This window comes from Gouania willdenowi, chromosome 15, assembly GCF_900634775.1.
Source record: "Gouania willdenowi chromosome 15, fGouWil2.1, whole genome shotgun sequence".
In the NCBI taxonomy this organism is placed as follows: domain Eukaryota; kingdom Metazoa; phylum Chordata; class Actinopteri; order Blenniiformes; family Gobiesocidae; genus Gouania; species Gouania willdenowi.
In genome coordinates, this window is record NC_041058.1 from 13,096,606 (window position 1) to 13,120,854 (window position 24,249).

Here is a 24,249-nt window from a genome sequence, read left to right on the forward strand (position 1 = left end):
GGTGAAAGTAACTAGTAACTTTTACTTTGAGTACTATTTATTTGAGCTACTTTTTACTTGTACTTGAGAATTTTATGTATGACTTACTTGTACTTGTACTTGAGTACAATTTCAATCAAATAACCTGACGTCACTGCTGCCCACTGCTGTCTGACTTGATCTGGGGAAGCAAATTAAGGAAGGAAAGGGGGATAGAAGGAAGGAAGTGGCCCTTATTTCCCGGCCTTAGATGAGTAACATTTGTCATTTGGGCTTGTGCTGTAGTAATTAGCTTGTCAGTGGCCACCAGACTGAGCTGGGGCTTTTTCTACTAAGAAAGATGGACAGAGTGACACAGGAGCTGACAGCCAGTCGATAATGTGGCAATTAATGTCATAAATAATTCCACTGCCAATTATATCAAAATGGACGCAGTTCCTTTCACATGGGCTGGTACTCCCTTATCATTTCCTCTGATATGAGGGACAACTGTCTTCACTGCCCCCACCCCCACCCAGACCACCTCACACCCATAATTATGGCTCTTTTTAGATGGAAATATCCAACATGGCCTCGCTCAACCCGCATGTTTTACAAAAGATGGGTCAAAGGCAGAGGGACGATGTGAATGGCTGGAGCAGGGGTATCTAACTCATTTTAGTTCAGGGGCTAAATATAAAGTAGTTTCATCTTAAGTGAGCCGCAAATTTTAGGCGGGAAAACAAGCAATTTCAACAAAAATGTCCCCCAGTTGCACTTCAACGTGCAAATGATACATAGTATGTAAGGCATCCAAGATATTCAAGCTAGATAGATAGATATCAGTCCCTGCAGAATTTTCTCTTTTAAATTTCATTGATTTTGTGACTAATTTCTATTTTATTTTGTGAAATTATGAGAAATAATTTCAGGAAAATTGAGTCCTTTGAACAATTTTAAATTTAAAATGACTGCAGTTATGTGAAAAGGTGGTGAAATGGCATTGTAAAAACCATAGGAATTAGTTAAAAGTTGCACATTAGAGTGGCCAAAAATGGACAGAAAAAGTGATGAAAAGGGTTCAAAAAAATCAATATTGGCTTAAAAGTGGCAGAAAAAAGTAGGAATAAATGAGCATGACAAATTGTGAATGCGGTTAGATTGGCAAAAAATAAGCATGAAATATAGTGAAAAGAGGTTCAAAGTGACAATAATGGGTCACCATATGCGACATTAGTAGGGAATAGTGGTGGAAAGGGTTAATAACTGCCAAAAATGTCTTGAGCAGAAAAGGCATTGAAATTTGATGAAGTGGCAGAAATGGGAGCAACGTAGAAAAGATGCATTAAAAGGAGCAAAAATATGGTGAGAAAAAGTGATGGAAATAGGTTCAAATATGGCAAGGTGTAGCTGCAGAAAAAGGATAGAAATATTATTTAAATTGTCCAAAAAAATATTTTTAGTTTCTTAAATGCATCTGGCGACCCTCTCCCAGTGTCTAACTCCTGGTCTAAAGGGCCAGATTTGGCCCCCGGGCCTTGAGTTCGACACGTGAGCTAAAGTAACATGCTAATTAATGAGCAGTTTGCCCTTTACCTTGGCTGTTACATTTCTAGGGGTCATCACTAATGTCATCTACCATGTTGGAATGAAAGAAAGCTTGATTTGAATTATGTGAGAGAGATCGATCGGAGCTGATATTCTAAAGGTTGTCAAAGCTTAACCAACAGTGAGAATATTGATCCTGGCACTCCCATCGCTTGGTGGGAAAAATGATATCTACTCTCTGTTTTCAAGATGCAGGTCAATCAATCACAAGGAATCCACAATGAGCCAGAAGCTACAGTGTTTCACTCAACAGTAGGTGCAAAAAAAAAAAGTGAAGAGGAAGGAATTTGCTGTGAAATGCCTCATATTCTCTCTCAGACCAGTTGCCACTGGCTCATTTTTTCTCGTGTGACGGGTGTCCTCATCAGCCTGACACTAAACTCTCTTCCTGTGAAATGTATGAGCAAATAAAGTGAGCTCAGCACATGTAAAGCCCTCCTAATGCATTGTAAAACAGCCTTAAAGACATCAAATGTATCTTCCAGACAGGAAGGTCGCTCTGATGATGATATATAGCCCGCGCTCGGGAGTCTCAAGGTCGTGTCAAATTCAGCCTACATAATGCATGGTTTCCCGTTACTCTTACAGTTTCCAATCATGCATTGTAAGCCTTGAGATGAAAACTTTACTAAGTAAATCAGCCACCTCGCTGGCATTTCTATTACCCCTCTATGTGCGCTGACAGGGGAAATGAATAATTCTAAATAATAACACACAGGAACAAATCATATTTATTACTTGGAAAGAGAAAATCCACTGTGCCACTTTTTTGTGATTTCTCTTTATTTCGCCTGTGTGGATCTCGCCCCATTTCCTTTTTCTTTTTTTTTTCTGTTTGTTGTGTTCACATGTGTAAACACGCTCTTTGTACTTTATGGAGATGAGCATGTCAGCCCTCCACTTGTCACTGTCCTCTTGTTAGATTGTGTGCGTAATTATTGTGTCATTTATTGCACGAGAATGGCTTGCTTTGAATAAAGCAGTTAAATGACCCTGTTAGCATAATTAATTTAACATTCCTGAGGGGCTGCAGAGTCGCAGTCTCATGAATATTAATCTTCGCTGGTGTCGGTGCTAAATATTGTACGACAACAAGGCAACATGTTTTTGTTGTGTTTGTTTTGCAGTAACCTGCTGTTTGATGCAATTTCAGGGTTGTTTCTACTCTCTGTTCTTGGTTTTTCTCCATTTTAAATAATTTGTTAAAAGGTGATTTATTTATTTTTTCATTTTGCGATGGCCGGATGCTAATAGATGAACATATGAACAAACAGTTTCTCTGTTAATGCGTCCACAGCATCAAAGGAGAGACTCATTCATTTGGCGTGAAACATACGATGATTATGGCAAAGACTATGTAAAGTTTGCATTTTAATGTTTGCCCCACAGGGCCCTGCAAGGATAGTTGAAATGACGCAAAGCAGCAGCCACTGATTTTCACATGCTTGGCTTAAACCAAGGGTGTCAAACTCATTTTAGTTCAAGGGCCAAATACGGACCAGTTTGATCACAAGTGGGTCACAGGTTTTAGGCAGGAAAACAAAAAATTTCAACATTAGTTCCAGCGAGATTAATTTTGTTTTCTTTTTTAGTAGTATGTTAAGTGGAGGTTTCGTTTATTCAGACAAGGTTTTTCAGGAATTTTTTAATTCCTGACATGTTTCAACTGTCAACTGCCAGTCTTTGTCAGAGGAGTTCTGCTGATTGCCTTTGATGGTTCCTTTGAAGTTTCACTTGACTTCCATGTAATAGTTCCAGCGAGATTCTTTTTGTCTTCTTTTTGAATAGTATGTTAATGTGAGGTTTTGTTTATTCAGCCAAGGTTTTTCAGGAAATGTTTATCTCCTGAAGTAATACATGGAAGTCAAGTGAAACTTCAAAGGAACCATCAAAGGCGTTAGCATAACTCCTCTGATGAAGACTGGCAGTTGACAGTCGAAATATGTCAGGAGATAAAAAAAATTTCCTAAAAAACGTTCTCTGAATAAACAAAATTTCAATTTCAGCATTAATGTGCCTTAGTTTGCACTTCCAGTTATAAACTAAACATAAAATATGGAAGGCATCAACAATATCTAAGCAATAAGTGACAGATACTTAATAAATGTACATTGATTTATTATTTTTTTAACCAATTTTTTTTAATTTGTTGAGATTTGGTGGAATAATTAGAGAAAAATTGCAGGATTCAGGAAAAACACAACAATTTACAATTGCATTATTTGGTAATTTACACAATGAAACCTGTTTTTACTGTCATTTTCACTTCCTCCTGCAGGCCGATTCGGATGCTCTGAAGGGCCAGATTTGGCCCCTGGGCCTTGAGTTTGACACATGTGGCTTAAACAATCATTTCGAAGGAAATTCCTGTAAATATTGGCAATTACTTCTTCATTTTCTGAGATGTCTTAAGGGCGGGGGCCCCAATCGTGTGTATTTCGACCTAAGAGCTATCACTGAAAGACTCTAGAAAAATGCCCTGGAGGACAAACAGATGGGTTTTCCACATGGGAAGCTCCACTGAAGCACATCAGTACACTTGAAGAAACATGTTGTGCATGTGAAGCCCAGTGATGTGTGCCTACTGTACCCATGATATCACACTGGTTCAAATGTTAGGTTCAGTAGGGGATGTAGCTGTCATTCTGGATCACCAAGAGGAAGCCCCCTTATTGTTACCATTAACCCCCTTCACCCTCTTCTTCAAAAAGCGCATTGTGGAACTGTAAACAAGCATCATACATTTCATATGATCACCAACGTTACGGGCCCCACAGTGCTGGGACCTGAGGGAGGAGTGCGCTGCGCTGCATGTCAGACTTTGTGGTATTTCCTGCGGCGCTCGGAGCTTATCTCTGAGGGTCCTCTGGAGGGCATCCTTGAAAATGGCGCGACTTGGCCTGGGCCAATGACAGTGACGTACAGATGCAGTCGATTTTTGACACGGGGCTGTGAGTAATGGTGAGGAAAAGGTGAGGGGGATTTGTTCTCGAGGCTATTCCTAAAGACATGGAGATCAGGCCTGGCTCCCTGGAGTACGGCTTAGCACAAATGAAATCCTTGAATCATGAATGCTCTGGGCGCAAAACACTATTTACTGCAGCCAATCTCACTTTTATGGAAACAATATTGGTGGACAGTGAATGGAAACTCATGTTTTGTGCATGTATATGTAGCTTTGCATGTGTGTAGTTTTTGTACTGTAGCAGCACAGGTTTTTGTTTGTGTGAGATGTTATTAAAGCATGTGTATTCCCTGGGTCTTTACTGTGTTGGTAAAAAAAGAAAATAATTTATTCAAATTACAACAATAGTCATCTTGAAGAGCTATTCAAAAGGCTAGTATAATAAAACAGTGTATGTATCTATCAGGAAAACCTCACTGCTGGGACTTGAGTCCATTCATCATCATCATCTTAGTCGTCATTATCCTTTCTTTAAAAACAAAGAAACAATTAGCATTTACAAGATAAAAGCCCATACATTTAAAACATGGTTTCAAAGATACCTACTTTCCATCTTCCCCATCTTATTCCTGGTCCTGGTTATGGGTGCAACTTCCTGCAGGATAAACACTTCAACTACACCCAGAAAAAACTGATTTGCTCTTAGCTATAGACTCATTTCAATGTGGACGAACATGAGACAAGTGACTGATATGTGCGCGGGCATACTCGGTGCCGAAACTATGTTGTTTACATTATTTAAGGAAACTCACTTTAAGTACAGGTGAACAATTGCGGGACCCATGCAGCATTCCAAAAAACGAGTGGTTATCCGATGTGCGCTCCTGGCCCGATGTTCAATGACCAGACATTTATACATATCTGACAGAAAAACCCAGTTTATAAACAAAAGAAAACCTAAAAGCATTAAATCCCTAGATGCTTATAACGACTTGTTATGAACGGGCAGGTAGGCGGGCTGCTGTACTCCTGTTAACAAAGATTTCTGTGTATTTCCACCTATTCTGATCAGTTTCAACGGATGAGTTTCCATCTCTACATGAAGTCTCCTCCTCACTCTCCTACGTCTGCATATCAGTCCATTTACAGCTTTCTATGGTCACTTTTTACTGGATCCAGACTGAGATAGTGCTCCGTCCACTCCCGTGCACCATCGCCTCAGCAGCGATGACGTTGACTTGATCGCTTCTGAACAAACGTAACATGGTTAAGCTGCTAGTACAATGCAGTTCTCTGGTTGTTTTGCACCAAGCCTGCGCGCGCATGCACCTCATTTAATAATCATACGTCACATGAAATGTGTCTATTGACAACCATGGTCATGAAGATTGACCATACATGTTTACTCAACAAATACAAAATGTGAGTGATATTTGCAAATCCATAGGTTGTTAAATAATAAAGCCTTACTACATAATGTGGTATTAGAAGGATAGGATAAGTGAATATATGTTTTAGGATGAGCATGACCAAAATTCTTTAAAATCTTAAAGACTTTGCCCTCTGAGAACCACCAAACTTTCCGTCTAGACTCATGATTGGCTACATTTTAGGTGCGCAAGTTTAACATTGCACATAGCAGCTCCCATGCTAAGATTTGAAATTTGGGGGCTAAGATGTTCTCGCAAACAATACAAAGCATTTCAGATAAGAATATGGTGATTTGAAGCTAATAGCAGAAAATATTGATTCATCCACAACAGTCAGTTTGAACGTCCCTGAAGATTATTGGTTTTTAGCTTTTCTTCCGTGTGTGGGCAAGAAATTAGCTGTGAACCTTTGCATGTGTGTATCAGTGGTGTTGTTTTCCTTCTGTCAGACGAGCTGATGGGCCTAACCTTGTCTTTTCAAACATATTGATTAGTCTGTGAGAAGAGGGATGCTCAGAGTGCAGAGGCTAAACATCCCTCCTATAATCCCCCATTATTTCTTCAGAAATTAGAAAAGTTTTACTCAACACATTTATGAAAACTGTTGTTCTAGAGTTTGCAGATAGAAGAGTGTTTTCCAATAATCCAAATATTAAGAGTGATTACTTTGCAACTAAACTACTTTCTGATAACTCTCTGAAAAGAAACATTGCAGCAAGTTCCCTAACAAATACCAGGAGGAAAGACCAGAGTTGGAAAATAGTATTCAATTCTACTTGATCAGTTGTTTCCTGCTCCAACCAGCTTGCGATAGCGTGACTGATGTTATGTCTTTTTATATTTTCCACTAACCTCAACTGGTTGAGGCAGATGGAATTAACCCAGCCTGTTCTTTTTAAATGTATCTTGTACATCCATATACAAGATACATTGACAATAATGAGACTATGACTAATGTAAAAAAAAATAAAAAATACATGATGAAAAACATATGAAAATCTATTGGCATTTTTGTTGACTGATAAAAACTTTATGTATTTACTTTTTTTGGATAACAATTACTGTTTTTCTCTTTGTCTGTGTTTATTTTACATTTTTTGTCTTTTGAATGATTGTCCGGTTTTGAAGTGTACTTCTGTTGTTTTTGTTCATATCTATAAAACTCATCCATCCATCCATCCATCTTCTCCCGCTTAGCCGTTTCCGGGTCGCGGGGGCAGCATCCTCAGTAGGGAGGCCCAGACTTCCCTCTCCCCGGCCACTTCCTCCAGCTCGTCCGGGGGGACCCCGAGACGTTCCCAGGCCAGCCGAGAGACATAGTCTCTCCAGCGTGTCCTGGGTCTTCCCCGGGGCCTCCTTCCGGAGGGACGTGCCCTGAACGCCGCACTAGGGAGGCGTTCAGGGGGCATCCTAATTAGGTGCCCAAGCCACCTCATCTGGCTCTTCTCGATGCAGAGGAGCAGCGACTCTACTTTGAGCCCCTCCCGAATGACTGAGCTTCTCACCCTATCTCTAAGGGAGAGCCCAGCCACCCTACGGAGGAAACTCATTTCGGCCGCTTGTACCCGTGATCTTGTTCTTTCGGTCATGACCCAAAGTTCATGACCATAGGTGAAACTCAATAAATATATTTGAAGTAAGAATAAAAACTAAACTGTACAATTTTCACATGGAACGAAATCCAATCAGAACTAAGTTCATTTGTTGGAAGGTGTCCAATCAAAACTACATTTGTTGCATGGAAGGCGGGACAAGCCGTCAAGTGATCCAATAGTAAATTAGCTGATTGTGTTTGCGGGCATAAGACGACTCATGTGGTCCCGAGTATTGATCACATCAAATCTGTCTGTGTGTATTTACAAACATTAATACCATCCAATATCAGGTTAATAAATGGTAATCGAATCTTTATGAAATGCATAAACTCTGATGCTTTATATTTTAGTCGACTATAATCTTATTGTAATTAAGTCGACTAAACCTAGACTATAACTGAAATAGTCCTCATGACTACATTTTGATCAGAAAAAAAGTTGCATTTTAGTCAAATGGAATTTGCTGTATCATGTATTTTGATGTTATCGCTTCAGTGAATTATGCTTTATTAATCCTTGTAACTACAGATCAAGATTTCTCACTTAATATCAAGATCATCAGAATTGTTATCTTGTGGTAAATCTTGCTAAACATGACTTCCATCCACATGTGAGTCGACTATTGTTTGTGTCTCAGTGAGAAAATCCAGATGACAGGCTCAGAGAGGCAGAATCACCAACTCCTTCAGAGGAGGACATTCAGTTTAAATTAAACATGGCAGTGGCAAGCAAAAAAAATAGATAAATAAATAAAGCCAACCACAGTGTCTTTGTTGTTCCTCTTTAATTCTGTTAATCGGCCCCAGGTAAAGATTAGCTGCTCTTGCCAATTTAATTCAGGCTCATATGATGCTGCTACAAGGTCACTTTTTCCTTTCTTCCTCTCCTCTAGTTTTTCTTTATTCTCCCTGCCGTCGCCCCTCCCATCCCACCTAGCTCTCTCCTCTGTTTGGCTTTCCCTCCGTGAGCTGGATTGAGTTGTCATGTAGTTCTAATAGGCAGCACAGGGAATCATTAGTCCACCTCGGCTCCCTGACTGATGGCTATTTCACTCCAATCATCAGAGCATTGTTCGTATGTTTGCTATGTGTGTGAGAGAGGAAAAGACCTCCCTTTCACTAACATGCACGTGCACCCAGAAATTGCCATTGCCATTCCCCCCCCCCCCCCCCCCCCCACACACACACACACACACACACACACACACACACACAGTGCTCAGGCACAGCGTTGTGCGCTTGCTGCTATTGACAGATTGTCAGAGCTGAGGGGAGATGTCTTAATCAACTCGGACACACTTGGCATTGATTTGACAAGCTGCTGTAATGACCTTCTTGTTTTCGTAAAGGATCACTTTTTATCTGGGCCACAAGTGATGCACCAAGCATGCTTCATCGTCATGGAAACTACCATCATCACAGCAGCAGAACTGGGACTGGGGCATGTTCTTTAGATTTCTCCTTTTTCTAATTTCCTGTTTCTGTCACACAAGCAAACTTAGCCTAATACAAATTCCTATTGATATGTGAGGAGTGATCCACTAAAGCCCAGGTGTGTGTCACGGGCTGATTGTGATGTTTATCGTCAGAGGTCAAAAGGGAGATGCTTTAATTGGTGTCAACATCTTTTACATCAATGTTGTGTAAATGGTTGTGGACTGGATGGATTGACAGGGAGGGCTCCATTATCCCACTGGAACCGTTTCATTTGTTTGCCTCTCAGCTCTTTTGGAGAATTATTTCAAAGATTAAAGCTCATTGATTTACTAAATCACCTGTAATGATCAGCTCCTACACAGCCAATTAACGTTCAATGGAGGAAAAAAAACATGCAAAAATGTGGCCAAATACTGTCAAAGCCAAAAGGTAAATGTGCTTGGAATTCAATAACATTATTTAAATTTAAATAGCTAATTATGGAGAATGAAGCACAGAGCTTTCCTAATGAGTTGATTGTTTTCCTCCTTTACATGGTGAACTAGCAACACTGCAAACACCAAACGTCTTCAATTATATCCAAATATAAACATAAGCAATGAAATATCTAGATTTGTGCTTAATGCCCTACATATTTAATTCATTTAATCAATCAACCCAAGCAATGGCTAAGCCTAACGCTAAGCATCCTCCAATTCAAAGCATTCATAAAGGTCAGATAATTCTTGATTTTCAATTGTAGGTGATGTAGTAATAAAGCATCTGTTACAGGCAGTTTGGCTAACATTAGAAATGTTATGTGATCACATGAATTATGGACCACGAGGGGCAGTTACAGACCATCACTGGTCTGCGCACCACGGCTAGAGTCGGGATTTGGGTCAATTACAATTACGTCTTCAATTATCCATGTTCAGTTAGAACTCATTTTACTATTACGGTAACCACCATTTTGTTTCCAATTGCAACTAAAATTACAATTATAATTTTTCCTTTGAAAGTCAGTTACTATTATGTTGTCAATTACTTAAATTCACTTACAATTAATCACAATTACTGAGCCTGAAATAAATCTCATAAAATGTAACGTTCCTCTTATGTTAGCATCTCCAATGATAACGCATCGGTTTTGACCCATGTCTTAAATCAGCTGTAAAGAACAATAAAAACAATGTTTTTGGCGTGGGTGGCTGAGCTTTTTTCTGTCAGTATACCCCTCAATTTAAATAAAGAAAAATGTGAATGGTAAAACAATCCTTAAGAGAACTTATTTATTTATTTATTTATTTATTTATTTATTTATTTATTTATTTATTTATTTATTTATTTATTTATCTATTTATCTATTTATTTATCTATTGCATTTATTTATTTATCTATTGCATTTATTTATTTATTTATCTATTGCATTTATTTATTTATTTATCTATTGCATTTATTTATTTATTTTGGTTTATTTCATTTTAATTATAATAATAATAATTATTATTATTATTATTATTATTATTATCATTTTTATTTTATTTTTGTTGAAACTGACAATATGTTCATTACTGTTGTCATGTAAATGTTGCTTTAAAAACAAAAAAAGTTGTTTTAAAAAAAAAATTAAAAATAAAGAGAGAGAGAACTGACAGGTAGTGGGAAGAACTGTAACATGGATCCACAGTTTTGCATTTAATTAAATTGTCATTGACAATTTGTATATGATTTACAGCAACAGATTTTTCCAAGTACAATTACAATTATAATTGTAATGAATTATTAATTATGCTATTATAATTATAAATGACCCACACTATGGCTAGAGTGCAAATTTGATCCGGGGAATAAAGGCTGTGGGCAGATAAAGGACTTGAGATTTTGTAACAAAGAACCATCATCTTTTAAAGCTTTTTTTTTTTCTTCTTTATTTTTTTGTTAGTTTTTGATCCATTACTCATGGAAGAGAAAAATGACCTTTCTTTGTGTTCAGGCACAGACGTGACCATTCTGATGCTTTGTCACCTGGCGGCTACACACGCACGCACACACGCGCGCACACCATGCTTCCTGTTGAAAGAAAGGTGATCTGTTGACTTGATTTGCAGGGATCTCAGGTTCAGGATGCTGTTACCTCGTGTCAGGGCAATCGGCAACAATCAGCCCTCCCTGAAAAGCCTGCACAGCAGACGGTAAATATTATTGGCATTCTGACACTCAGTCGCTGCACCCAAGTGTGTAAAATTGTTAATAAGGAACATGATGGGGGCCACTGGATGCTGTCCGGAGAATGGAAAAAAGCTCGCTCTTGTCAGCAATTATCTAAATAACAGGATGAAGCGTCGCAGGAAAGGTGATTTTAGTCGCTGTGGCTGAGTGGTGAAGAGCTTTGTTGTGGCAGGGAGTGAGTGAAGAAAAGTCACAGAGGTCACATGATAAACATTGTCCTTGTCTTACCATCAGTACCACTCATGGATGCAGAGTTTGGAAGAGAAAAAAAACCATAAAGTGGCACTTTAACACTCGAAAGTTATCCTGTGTTGTGACTGATAGCTTTCTAAGGGGTGGCATCGAAAACGCCCTTCCTGTGAAGGAAGGGCTTGTTTACAGAAATACACTGTTATTAGTTATTTCAATGCCTCTGTCTGAGAATCTGAATGTAACACAATGATAAGCTACCAGTTTTTTTTCCATAGGGGACAGGGGACATTACTTTTAAAGGCTCAGTATCTCTAAGTGGAAGGACACATTGACTGTGGAATAAAGCACACAATCGTAAACGTTTGTCAGTATTTCTCACTGTATGATTACATTTTTATGGCTCATATTCTGATACGGGCTTGTTTTCGCTGCCACCGCCAGAGAAATGAGTCGGGCCCCGAGGTGGCATTTCTCCTTTGTTTTATGGGGAAGGGGAGATGCCTGGAGAAGAGCCCCGCTCGGTTTCATTCGGTAAACACACTGGCAAGCTAAATGGCTGATCAATCAATTTCAGTGGGATCGATCTGCATCAGTTCTGCCTGCATGCACACACCCGGAGCCACTTTATTGTAAATCAATCATTTTGAAAACATCTCACAGAGGGGCCCCCGTCCTCACTAACAAGCCATCAATTCTAGCTGCCTGTGTAGCACCGTTATCAGGCCACAAATCAGCAGCCACACAAACATCTGCTTGGTTTCCATCGCTTTTCTCCTTCTGCCTCACTCCGTCTTCCATCCCCACCGCTTGTCCTGTTTTGATGCTGCATCTGGCAGGCAGAGGAGAGGAGAGGAGAGGCTGCGAATCTTCACCACAACACTTAAGATAACCCAAGGGTAATAGTGTTTGCACAATTGAGAGAGAAATGAGGACAAATGCCAGGGCGGGTCATACATTGTCCTTCTGGCTGGTTGTTTGACGTTGCAGTGTGAAATTGCACACTTCAGCGGAGGAGGAGGTGGAGGAGGTGGAGGAGGGCAGAGCCCAAACACTTAAAGGATGTTCACAGATTTCTAGCTTTGTGATAGGAGTGGCTCCTCCTGCTGCATCTGAACACCTCAGAATCGGTACGGTTCTCTGATGTTTGAAGGATCTCTCAGTAGATGTGATGGTGCCCTTGACTCAGAGAAACCTGTTGTTTAGTTCTGTATTTGCTGAAAACGGCTGGAAAACAACAGCGTTACAAAAAGGTTGAAAATCTTCCACTTTGACTTCTATCTGATGCTTATTTATGCATAAAATGTGATTTGAAATGAAGTACAGAGGATGATTACTTTCTCTAGAACAATGGTTCCCAAACAGGGGCACACGTGGGGTACAGGGAGCATATTGCAGGGGGGTACGAAAGATTTAACAATTCATTTAAAAACAATTGGGAAATGTTCCTATTTGGACAAATTCACATAAAAATTAACAGTACTATTAAAATAAAATACAATACAATAATAAAATACATACATCTTGTAATTCATTGAAACATGATTATTTTATGCTGTAGATGTATGGAGTTAGATTTGTGTTTTTATTATTGTATTTTTTTTTTGGTTGATTTTTTTTTCATTGAATAATAACACAAATGTACCACCCATAATATGGGCCAAATACAGAAAAGATTACTTCAATAATAATTAAAAAAAACAACATTTCAATCAAAAAAAAAAAAAACTTTTTCAAAGTAAAAAAAAAAAGTATTCAAATGCGATTATTTGGGTGCAGTGCACGCAGGAGACCCATTGGATCTGCTGTATTTACATAATCCATGTATCAAAGATAAGGATAATCCATGTTATTGGGCAGAAAAAATATTGTTTCAACATTGTATTCCTTTATAATTGTCCTCCTCTGCTCCTTCCTCCCTCCACTGGGATTCTGATTTCACTGTTACAGTTAAAGCTGCATTCTACAGGGCTATAGCAGCTGTGGCTACTGCAGCAGGAAAGGAAGAACACTGCGCGCAATAGACACTTTGTGACCGAACACGACCACCAGTTCTAAATATCTGTCCGAAACCGACCCATCTGGTATCGTAGGGTCCCGTCGGGTATCCCTCCTCTAGTCACAGTATCTAATCAGCTGTGCTCCGGTCCTAAAGAGTCGATGTGTGCTCCTGCGGCACTTTGCTGCTGGCTGCAGTTACACTAACCACCGTGGTGCCACGATAGAGTCTGATTTCTAGATTCTGCCCGATGCTCCTTTAAATTCCACTCATTGTTTTGGATTTATAGATTAAGCCTTATGGGAACCAACGATCGAGACACAGTTGGGGTTTAGAAGAGCCTGCTGTTCCACAAATGGAATTATTGAGAGGGTAGTTATGATTTAAAGAGGGGGTATACATGATTTGACAAAAATGCAAAGGGGGTACACGGGACAAGAAAAGATTGGGAACCACTGCTCTAGAATTCATTTACCTTTACAATTATCCTTGTATCTACAAAACCAGATGTGATGCACATCTGCAGCGCTGACATGACAGCTCAAAGAGATACCTGGTGTGATGTCCTTTGCTCATCCTCTGTCACCGTCTGTGCAAATATATGAGCCTCTGTGGACAGAATGCCATTCCCACCCATCACCGTGGATCCCCATTGATTGACAGGCTGACAGGTGAATGTGATGGAGCAGCTAATAGCATGTCACTAAGCGTAAATCAAGACTAATGCCCGACTCAGTGGATGTGTTGATCGGTGGTGGTGCAACGTGGACATTAGGTTACCAACCTCTCAGCAAGGTGAGGATTGGTTCAACACAGACTGCAATCATCAAAGGCTTCCCCTGGAGGTAGTCAAGGTCAGGAGAGTGCGTCTGCAAAGCTGTTTTGACTGTAATGTGATAAAGTCACCTACAAATAATGTGACATGATTTATTTAGGACAAGTGTGAAAAGCGGGCTTCCTAGGAATGGGTGAAGTGATCAGTCAATTGTTATTAAAACTGTAATTCAACAATCCAGTTTACATCATACAGATGTCTTGGATTTTTGGTGAATGTGTTCTAGGAAGCAATTAAAATCTTTGAATATCAAGAGCAATTTTTAGAGCTCATAGTATGGATGACGTTGGTTTACATATACTATTAAATAATATTTATTATCTATCTTTTGAAAAAACAAATCTCGACATTTTCATAAACTCTGTGTTTTAGCGCTTCACTAAGTTTTAGTAGATGCCAATGTCAGTGCATAAAAAACACTCAAAGCCACTAGCCACAGCTTCTGATTGCGGTTTATCATATCATTTCATATCACATCATATCATATTTCATTTATTTTCAAGCATGTTTCACTCTTCTCAGATGAAGCATAGGACTCAGCATTGATGCCCCAAAGTGGTTTGGGAGGATTTATGTAATTATAAATAACTTACTGTATCTTCATCCCAGTTTAAGTGTGCACATCATATTTCCACTAGTTTTTAGGGTCTTGTGATAGCCTTATCTCACAATTTGTTTTTCAAAATGTTTCAATTGTTATGCCTTACTACAGCCTTACTTCCGTTTTTGGGTGTTGATCATTTTTTGTCATTTTTCATGCCTTACTGCATTTTCATCCCAGTTTAAATGCGCACATCATAATTCCACTAGTTTTTAGGGTCTTGTTTACCTCTTATCTCAGAAAAAAAATTCTAAATTTTTTCAATTTTTATGTCTTACTATAGCCTTACTTCAGTTTTTGGGTGTTGATCATTTTTTCTCATTTTTCAAGCCTTACTGCATTTTTATCCCAGAGTAAGCGTGCGCATTATATTTGCGTTACTTTTTAGGGTCTTGTTATAGCCTTAACTCAAAAAAAAAAAATATCCAAAGTTTTTCAATTTTTATGCCTTACTATAGCATTACCTCTGATTTTTGGTGTTTGTCACTTTTATCATTTTTCATGCCTTACTGCATTTTCATCCCAAATTAAATGTGCGAGTCATATTTGCACTAGTTTTTAAGGTTTTGTGATAGCCTTATCTAAAAAAATAAAATTCAAAATATTTTGTGTGCCTTACCTTCGTTTTTGGGTGTTGATCATTTTTTCTCATTTTTGGACTTGGACTTGATTTTATATAGCGCTTTATCACCACACTGAAGCAGTCTCAAAGCGCTTTACATATCACCTCATTCACCCAATCACTCTCACATTCACACACCAATGGGACAGGACTGCCACGCAAGGCGCGAGTCGACCACTGGGAGCAACTTAGGGTTCAATGTCTTGCCCAAGGACACTTCGACACATAGTCAAGTACTGGGATCGAACCTCCAACCTCTCGATCAGAAGACGACCCACTACCACCTGAGCCATGGTCGCCAACTTTTTCAAGCCTTACTGCATTTTTATCCCAGAATAAGTGTGCGCATCATATTTGCACTTGTTTTTAAGGTCTTGTTATAGCCTTATCTCAGAAAAAAAATTCTACATTTTTTCAATTTTTATGCCTTACCTCTGATTTTTGGTGTAGTCACTTTTTCTCATTTTTCATGCCTTAATGCATTTTCATTTTTAGGGTCTTGTTATAGCCTTATCTAAGAAAAAAAATTTCCAGAGTTTTTCAATTTTTATGCCTTACTATAGCCTTACTTCCGTTTTTGGATGTTTATCATTTTTTCTCATTTTTATGCCGTACTGCATTTTCATCCCATTTTAAATGTGCACATCATATTTCCACTAGTTTTTAGGGTCTTGTTTTAGCCTTATCTCAGAAAAAAATTTCCAAAGTTTTTCAATTTTTATGCCTTACTATAGCCTTACCTCTGATTTTTGGTGTTTGTCACTTTTCTCATTTTTCATGCCTTACTGCATTTTCATCCCAATTTAAATGTGTGCATTTCATTTGAACTAGATTTTAAGGTTTTGTGATTGCCTTATCTCAAAAAATACAATTCCAAAATTTTTAAATTTTGTGTGCCTTATTATAGCCTTACCTCTGATTTTTGGTGTTTGTCACTTTTCTCATTTTTCAAGCCTTACTGCATTTTTATCCCAGAGTAAGTGTGCACATCATATTTTCACTAGTTTTTAAGGTCTTGTGATAGCCTTATCTCAGAAAAAAAATTCCAAAGTTTTTCAATTTTTATGCCTTACTATAACCTTACCTCTGATTTTTGGTGTTTGTCAATTTTTCTCCTTTTTCATGCCTTAATGCATTTTCATCCCAGTTTATGTGTGCGCATCATATTTGCACTAGTTTTTAGGGTCTTGTTATAGCCTTATCTCAGAAAAAAATTCAAAATTTTTAAAATTTTTATGCCTTACTATATAGCCTTACCTCTGATTTTTTTGGTGTTTGTCACTTTTCTCATTTTTCATGCCTTACTGCATTTTCATCCCAGTTTAAATGTGTGCATCATATTTGCAATAGTTTTTAAGGTTTTGTGATAGCCTTATCTCAAAAAATAAAATTCCAAAATTTTAAAATTTTGTGTGCCTTATTATAGCCTTACCTTGGTTTTTTTGGCTGTTGATCATTTTTTCTCATTTTTCATGCCTTAATGCATTTTCATCCCAATTTAAGTGTGCGCATCATATTTGCACTAGTTTTTAGGGTCTTGTTATAGCCTTATCTCAGAAAAAAAAATTCTAAAGTTTTTCAATTTTTCTGCCTTACTAAAGCCTTACCTCTGACTTTTAGTGTTTGTCACTTTTCTCATTTTTCATGCCTTACTCCATTTTCATCCCTGTTTAAGTATGTGCATTATATTTGCACTAGTTTTTAGGGTCTAATGATGGTCCTAACTCAATTTTTTTTTTTTAATTTTTGAAATAATATGCCTTGCTATAGCCTTACTTTTGATTTTGGCTGAATTTAGTTTTTTGTCACTTTTTGTGCCTTACTGCTTTCTTAGCCCTGTTTATGTATGTGCATTATATTTGAAGTAGTTTTTAGGGTCTAATGATGGTCCTAACTAAAAAAAAAAAATGTTTTTAAATTTTGAAAAAATATGCCTTGCTATAGCCTTACTTTTGATTTTGGCTGATTTTAGTTTTTTTTAATTTTTTGTGCCTTACTGCTTTCTGATACCATGAGGTTCCACTGAGACTTGAACTCAGATCACTGGATTCAGAGTCCAGAGTGCTAACCATTACACCATGGAACCCATGTCTTACTGCTTTCTTTGCCCTGTTTAAGTATGCAAATTATATTTGCATTAGTTTTTAGGGTCTAATGATGGTCCTAACTCAATTTTTTTTTTTTTTTTTTTAATTTTGAAAAAATATGCCTTGCTATAGCCTTACTTTTGATTTTGGCTGAATTTAGTTTTTTGTAATTTTTTGTGCCTTACTGCTTTCTTAGCCATGTTTAAGTATGTGCATTATATTTGCAGTAGTTTTTAGGGTCTAATGATGGTCTTAACTCCATTTTTTTTTTTTTGAAATTTTTGAAAAAATATGCCTTGCTATAGCCTTACTTTTGATTTTGGCTAATTTTAGTTTTTTGTCACTTTTTGTGCCTTACTGCTTTTTTAGCCCTGTTTATGTATGTGCATTATATTTGAAGTAGTTTTTAGGGTCTAATGATGGTCCTAACTCAATTTTTTTTTTTTGGAAATTTTTGAAAAAATATGCCTTGCTATAGCCTTACTCCTGATTTTGGCTAATTTTAGTTTTTTGTCATTTTTTGTGCCTTACTGCTTTCTTAGCCCTGTTTATGTATGTGCATTATATTTGAAGTAGTTTTTAGGGTCTAATGATGGTCCTAACTCCATTTTTTTTTTTGGAAATTTTTGAAAAAATATGCCTTGCTATAGCCTTACTTTTGATTTTGGCTGAATTTAGTTTTTTGTCACTTTTTGTGCCTTACTGCTTTCTTAGCCCTGTTTATGTATGTGCATTATATTTGAAGTAGTTTTTAGGGTCTAATGATGGTCCTGACTCAATTTTTTTTTTTTGAAATTTTTGAAAAAATATGCCTTGCTATAGCCTTACTTTTGATTTTGGCTGATTTTAGTTTTTTGTAATTTTTTGTGCCTTACTGCTTTCTTAGCCATGTTTAAGTATGTGCATTATATTTGCAGTAGTTTTTAGGGTCTAATGATGGTCCTAACTAAAAAAAAAAAAATGTTTTTAAATTTTGAAAAAATATGCCTTGCTATAGCCTTACTTTTGATTTTGGCTGATTTTAGTTTTTTGTCACTTTTTGTGCCTTACTGCTTTTATAGCCCTGTTTAAGTATGTGCATTATATTTGCAGTAGTTTTTAGGGTCTAATGATGGTCCTAACTCAATTTTTTTTTTTTGAAAATTTTGAAAAAATGTGCCTTGCTATAGCCTTACTTTTGATTTTGGCTGATTTTAGTTTTTTGTAATTTTTTGTGCCTCACTGCTTTCTTAGCCATGTTTAAGTATGTGCATTATATTTGCAGTAGTTTTTAGGGTCTAATGATGGTCCTAACTAAAAAAAAAAATGTTTTTAAATAATATGCCTTGCTATAGCCTTACTTTTGATTTTGGCTGATTTTAGTTTTTTGTCATTTTTTGTACCTTACTGCTTTCTGATACCATGAGGTTCCACTGAGACTTGAACTCAGATCACTGGATTCAGAGTCCAGAGTGCTAACCATTACACCATGGAACCCATGTCTTACTGCTTTCTTTGCCCTGTTTAAGTATGCAAATTATCTAATTATATTTGCATTAGTTTTTAGGGTCTAATGATGGTCCTAACTCCATTTTTTTTTTTTGAAATTTTTGAAAAAATATGCCTTGCTATAGCCTTACTTTTGATTTTGGCTAATTTTAGTTTTTTGTCACTTTTTGTGCCTTACTGCTTTCTTTGCCCTGTTTAAGTATGCAAATTATATTTGCATTAGTTTTTAGGGTCTAATGATGGTCCTAACTCAATTTTTTTTTTTGGAAATTTTTGAAAAAATATGCCTTGCTATAGCCTTACTTTTGATTTTGGCTGAATTTAGTTTTTTGTAATTTTTTGTGCCTCACTGCTTTCTTAGCCATGTTTAGGTATGTGCATTATATTTGAGGTAGTTTTTAGGGTCTAATGATGGTCCTAACTCCATTTTTTTTTTGGGAAATTTTTGAAAAAATATGCCTTGCTATAGCCTTACTCCTGATTTTGGCTAATTTTAGTTTTTTGTCATTTTTTGTGCCTTACTGCTTTCTTAGCCCTGTTTATGTATGTGCATTATATTTGAAGTAGTTTTTAGGGTCTAATGATGGTCCTAACTCAATTTTTTTTTTTTTGAAATTTTTGAAAAAATATGCCTTGCTATAGCCTTACTTTTGATTTTGGCTGATTTTAGTTTTTTGTAATTTTTTGTGCCTCACTGCTTTCTTAGCCATGTTTAAGTATGTGCATTATATTTGCAGTAGTTTTATGGTCTAATGATGGTCCTAACTAAAAAAAAAAAAATGTTTTTAAATTTTGAAAAAATATGCCTTGCTATAGCCTTACTTTTGATTTTGGCTGATTTTAGTTTTTTGTCACTTTTTGTGCCTTACTGCTTTCTTAGCCCTGTTTAAGTATGCAAATTCTATTTGCATTAGTTTTTAGGGTCTAATGATGGTCCTAACTCCATTTTTTTTTTTGGAAATTTTTGAAAAAATATGCCTTGCTATAGCCTTACTTTTGATTTTGGCTGAAAATAGTTTTTTGTCATTTTTTGTGCCTTACTGCTTTCTGATACCATGAGGTTCCACTGAGACTTGAACTCAGATCACTGGATTCAGAGTCCAGAGTGCTAACCATTACACCATGGAACCCATGTCTTACTGCTTTCTTTGCCCTGTTTAAGTATGCAAATTATATTTGCATTAGTTTTTAGGGTCTAATGATGGTCCTAACTCCATTTTTTTTTTTTTTAAATTTTTGAAAAAATATGCCTTGCTATAGCCTTACTTTTGATTTTGGCTAATTTTAGTTTTTTGTCACTTTTTGTGCCTTACTGCTTTCTTTGCCCTGTTTAAGTATGCAAATTATATTTGCATTAGTTTTTAGGGTCTAATGATGGTCCTAACTCCATTTTTTTTTTTTTGAAATTTTTGAAAAAATATGCCTTGCTATAGCCTTACTTTTGATTTTGGCTGAATTTAGTTTTTTGTCACTTTTTGTGCCTTACTGCTTTCTTAGCCCTGTTTAAGTATGCAAATTCTATTTGCATTAGTTTTTAGGGTCTAATGATGGTCCTAACTCCATTTTTTTTTTTGGGAAATTTTTTAAAAAATATGCCTTGCTATAGCCTTACTTTTGATTTTGGCTGAATTTAGTTTTTTGTCACTTTTTGTGCCTTACTGCTTTCTTAGCCCTGTTTATGTATGTGCATTGAATTTGAAGTAGTTTTTAGGGTCTAATGATGGTCCTAACTCCATTTTTTTTTTTTTTAAATTTTTGAAAAAATATGCCTTGCTATAGCCTTACTTTTGATTTTGGCTGAATTTAGTTTTTTGTCACTTTTTGTGCCTCACTGCTTTCTTAGCCCTGTTTATGTATGTGCATTATATTTGAAGTAGTTTTTAGGGTCTAATGATGGTCCTGACTCAATTTTTTTTTTTTTGAAATTTTTGAAAAAATATGCCTTGCTATAGCCTTACTTTTGATTTTGGCTGATTTTAGTTTTTTGTAATTTTTTGTGCCTCACTGCTTTCTTAGCCATGTTTAAGTATGTGCATTATATTTGCAGTAGTTTTTAGGGTCTAATGATGGTCCTAACTAAAAAAAAAAAATGTTTTTAAATTTTGAAAAAATATGCCTTGCTATAGCCTTACTTTTGATTTTGGCTGATTTTAGTTTTTTGTAATTTTTTGTGCCTCACTGCTTTCTTAGCCATGTTTAGGTATGTGCATTATATTTGAGGTAGTTTTTAGGGTCTAATGATGGTCCTAACTCAATTTTTTTTTTTTTGAAATTTTTGAAAAAATATGCCTTGCTATAGCCTTACTTTTGATTTTGGCTGATTTTAGTTTTTTGTAATTTTTTGTGCCTCACTGCTTTCTTAGCCATGTTTAAGTATGTGCATTATATTTGCAGTAGTTTTATGGTCTAATGATGGTCCTAACTAAAAAAAAAAAAATGTTTTTAAATTTTGAAAAAATATGCCTTGCTATAGCCTTACTTTTGATTTTGGCTGATTTTAGTTTTTTGTCACTTTTTGTGCCTTACTGCTTTCTTAGCCCTGTTTAAGTATGCAAATTCTATTTGCATTAGTTTTTAGGGTCTAATGATGGTCCTAACTCCATTTTTTTTTTTTGGAAATTTTTGAAAAAATATGCCTTGCTATAGCCTTACTTTTGATTTTGGCTGAAAATAGTTTTTTGTCATTTTTTGTGCCTTACTGCTTTCTGATACCATGAGGTTCCACTGAGACTTGAACTCAGATCACTGGATTCAGAGTCCAGAGTGCTAACCATTACACCATGGAACCCATGTATTACTGCTTTCTTTGCCCTGTTTAAGTATGCAAATTATATTTGCATTAGTTTTTAGGGTCTAATGATGGTCCTAACTCCATTTTTTTTTTTTTTAAATTTTTGAAAAAATATGCCTTGCTATAGCCTTACTTTTGATTTTGGCTAATTTTAGTTTTTTGTCACTTTTTGTGCCTTACTGCTTTCTTTGCCCTGTTTAAGTATGCAAATTATATTTGCATTAGTTTTTAGGGTCTAATGATGGTCCTAACTCCATTTTTTTTTTTTTGAAATTTTTGAAAAAATATGCCTTGCTATAGCCTTACTTTTGATTTTGGCTGAATTTAGTTTTTTGTCACTTTTTGTGCCTTACTGCTTTCTTAGCCCTGTTTAAGTATGCAAATTCTATTTGCATTAGTTTTTAGGGTCTAATGATGGTCCTAACTCCATTTTTTTTTTTGGGAAATTTTTGAAAAAATATGCCTTGCTATAGCCTTACTTTTGATTTTGGCTGAATTTAGTTTTTTGTCACTTTTTGTGCCTTACTGCTTTCTTAGCCCTGTTTATGTATGTGCATTGAATTTGAAGTAGTTTTTAGGGTCTAATGATGGTCCTAACTCCATTTTTTTTTTTTTTTAATTTTTGAAAAAATATGCCTTGCTATAGCCTTACTTTTGATTTTGGCTGAATTTAGTTTTTTGTCACTTTTTGTGCCTTACTGCTTTCTTAGCCCTGTTTAAGTATGCAAATTATATTTGCATTAGTTTTTAGGGTCTAATGATGGTCCTAAATCAATTTTTTTTTTTTGGAAATTTTTGAAAAAATATGCCTTGCTATAGCCTTACTCCTGATTTTGGCTAATTTTAGTTTTTTGTCATTTTTTGTGCCTTACTGCTTTCTTAGCCCTGTTTATGTATGTGCATTATATTTGAAGTAGTTTTTAGGGTCTAATGATGGTCCTGACTCAATTTTTTTTTTTTTGAAATTTTTGAAAAAATATGCCTTGCTATAGCCTTACTTTTGATTTTGGCTGATTTTAGTTTTTTGTAATTTTTTGTGCCTCACTGCTTTCTTAGCCATGTTTAAGTATGTGCATTATATTTGCAGTAGTTTTTAGGGTCTAATGATGGTCCTAACTAAAAAAAAAAAATGTTTTTAAATTTTGAAAAAATATGCCTTGCTATAGCCTTACTTTTGATTTTGGCTGATTTTAGTTTTTTGTAATTTTTTGTGCCTCACTGCTTTCTTAGCCCTGTTTATGTATGTGCATTATATTTGCAGTAGTTTTTAGGGTCTAATGATGGTCCTAACTAAAAAAAAAAAATGTTTTTAAATTTTGAAAAAATATGCCTTGCTATAGCCTTACTTTTGATTTTGGCTGATTTTAGTTTTTTGTCACTTTTTGTGCCTTACTGCTTTCTTAGCCTTGTTTAAGTATGCAAATTCTATTTGCATTAGTTTTTAGGGTCTAATGATGGTCCTAACTCCATTTTTTTTTTTTGGAAATTTTTGAAAAAATATGCCTTGCTATAGCCTTACTTTTGATTTTGGCTGAATTTAGTTTTTTGTCACTTTTTGTGCCTTACTGCTTTCTTAGCCATGTTTAAGTATGTGCATTATATTTGCAGTAGTTTTTAGGGTCTAATGATGGTCCTAACTAAAAAAAAAAAATGTTTTTAAATTTTGAAAAAATATTCCTTGCTATAGCCTTACTTTTGATTTTGGCTGAATTTAGTTTTTTGTCACTTTTTGTGCCTCACTGCTTTCTTAGCCCTGTTTAAGTATGCAAATTCTATTTGCATTAGTTTTTAGGGTCTAATGATGGTCCTAACTCCATGTTCCTAACTAAAAAAAAAAAATGTTTTTAAATTTTGAAAAAATATGCCTTGCTATAGCCTTACTTTTGATTTTGGCTGATTTTAGTTTTTTGTAATTTTTTGTGCCTTACTGCTTTCTTTGCCCTGTTTAAGTTTGTGCATTATATTTGCAGTAGTTTTTAGGGTCTAATGATGGTCCTAACTCAATTTTTTTTTTTGGAAATTTTTGAAAAAATATGCCTTGCTATAGCCTTACTCCTGATTTTGGCTAATTTTAGTTTTTTGTCATTTTTTGTACCTTACTGCTTTCTGATACCATGAGGTTCCACTGAGACTTGAACTCAGATCACTGGATTCAGAGGCCAGAGTGCTAACCATTACACCATGGAACCCATGTCCTACTGCTTTCTTTGCCCTGTTTAAGTATGCAAATTATATTTGCATTAGTTTTTAGGGTCTAATGATGGTCCTAACTCCATTTTTTTTTTTTGAAATTTTTGAAAAAATATGCCTTGCTATAGCCTTACTTTTGATTTTGGCTAATTTTAGTTTTTTGTCACTTTTTGTGCCTTACTGCTTTCTTTGCCCTGTTTAAGTATGCAAATTCTATTTGCATTAGTTTTTAGGGTCTAATGATGGTCCTAACTCCATGGTACTAACTAAAAAAAAAAAATGTTTTTAAATTTTGAAAAAATAT

At 36.0% G+C, this 24,249-nt stretch overlaps 5 non-coding genes across 5 annotated transcripts; all 5 read right to left on the reverse strand.

Annotated features, from left to right (window-relative positions):
- Nucleotides 1-17,403: 17,403 nt before the first annotated feature.
- trnaq-cug (transfer RNA glutamine (anticodon CUG)) lies at nucleotides 17,404-17,475 on the reverse strand. Its single transcript has one exon. It is a non-coding gene; the product is annotated as a tRNA-Gln (tRNA).
- Nucleotides 17,476-18,880: 1,405 nt separating this feature from the next.
- Nucleotides 18,881-18,952, reverse strand: trnaq-cug (transfer RNA glutamine (anticodon CUG)). Its single transcript has one exon. It is a non-coding gene; the product is annotated as a tRNA-Gln (tRNA).
- Nucleotides 18,953-20,022: 1,070 nt separating this feature from the next.
- trnaq-cug (transfer RNA glutamine (anticodon CUG)) lies at nucleotides 20,023-20,094 on the reverse strand. The gene has a single exon. It is a non-coding gene; the product is annotated as a tRNA-Gln (tRNA).
- Nucleotides 20,095-21,680: 1,586 nt separating this feature from the next.
- trnaq-cug (transfer RNA glutamine (anticodon CUG)) lies at nucleotides 21,681-21,752 on the reverse strand. Its single transcript has one exon. It is a non-coding gene; the product is annotated as a tRNA-Gln (tRNA).
- Nucleotides 21,753-23,872: 2,120 nt separating this feature from the next.
- On the reverse strand, nucleotides 23,873-23,944 carry trnaq-cug (transfer RNA glutamine (anticodon CUG)). The gene has a single exon. It is a non-coding gene; the product is annotated as a tRNA-Gln (tRNA).
- Nucleotides 23,945-24,249: the final 305 nt, after the last annotated feature.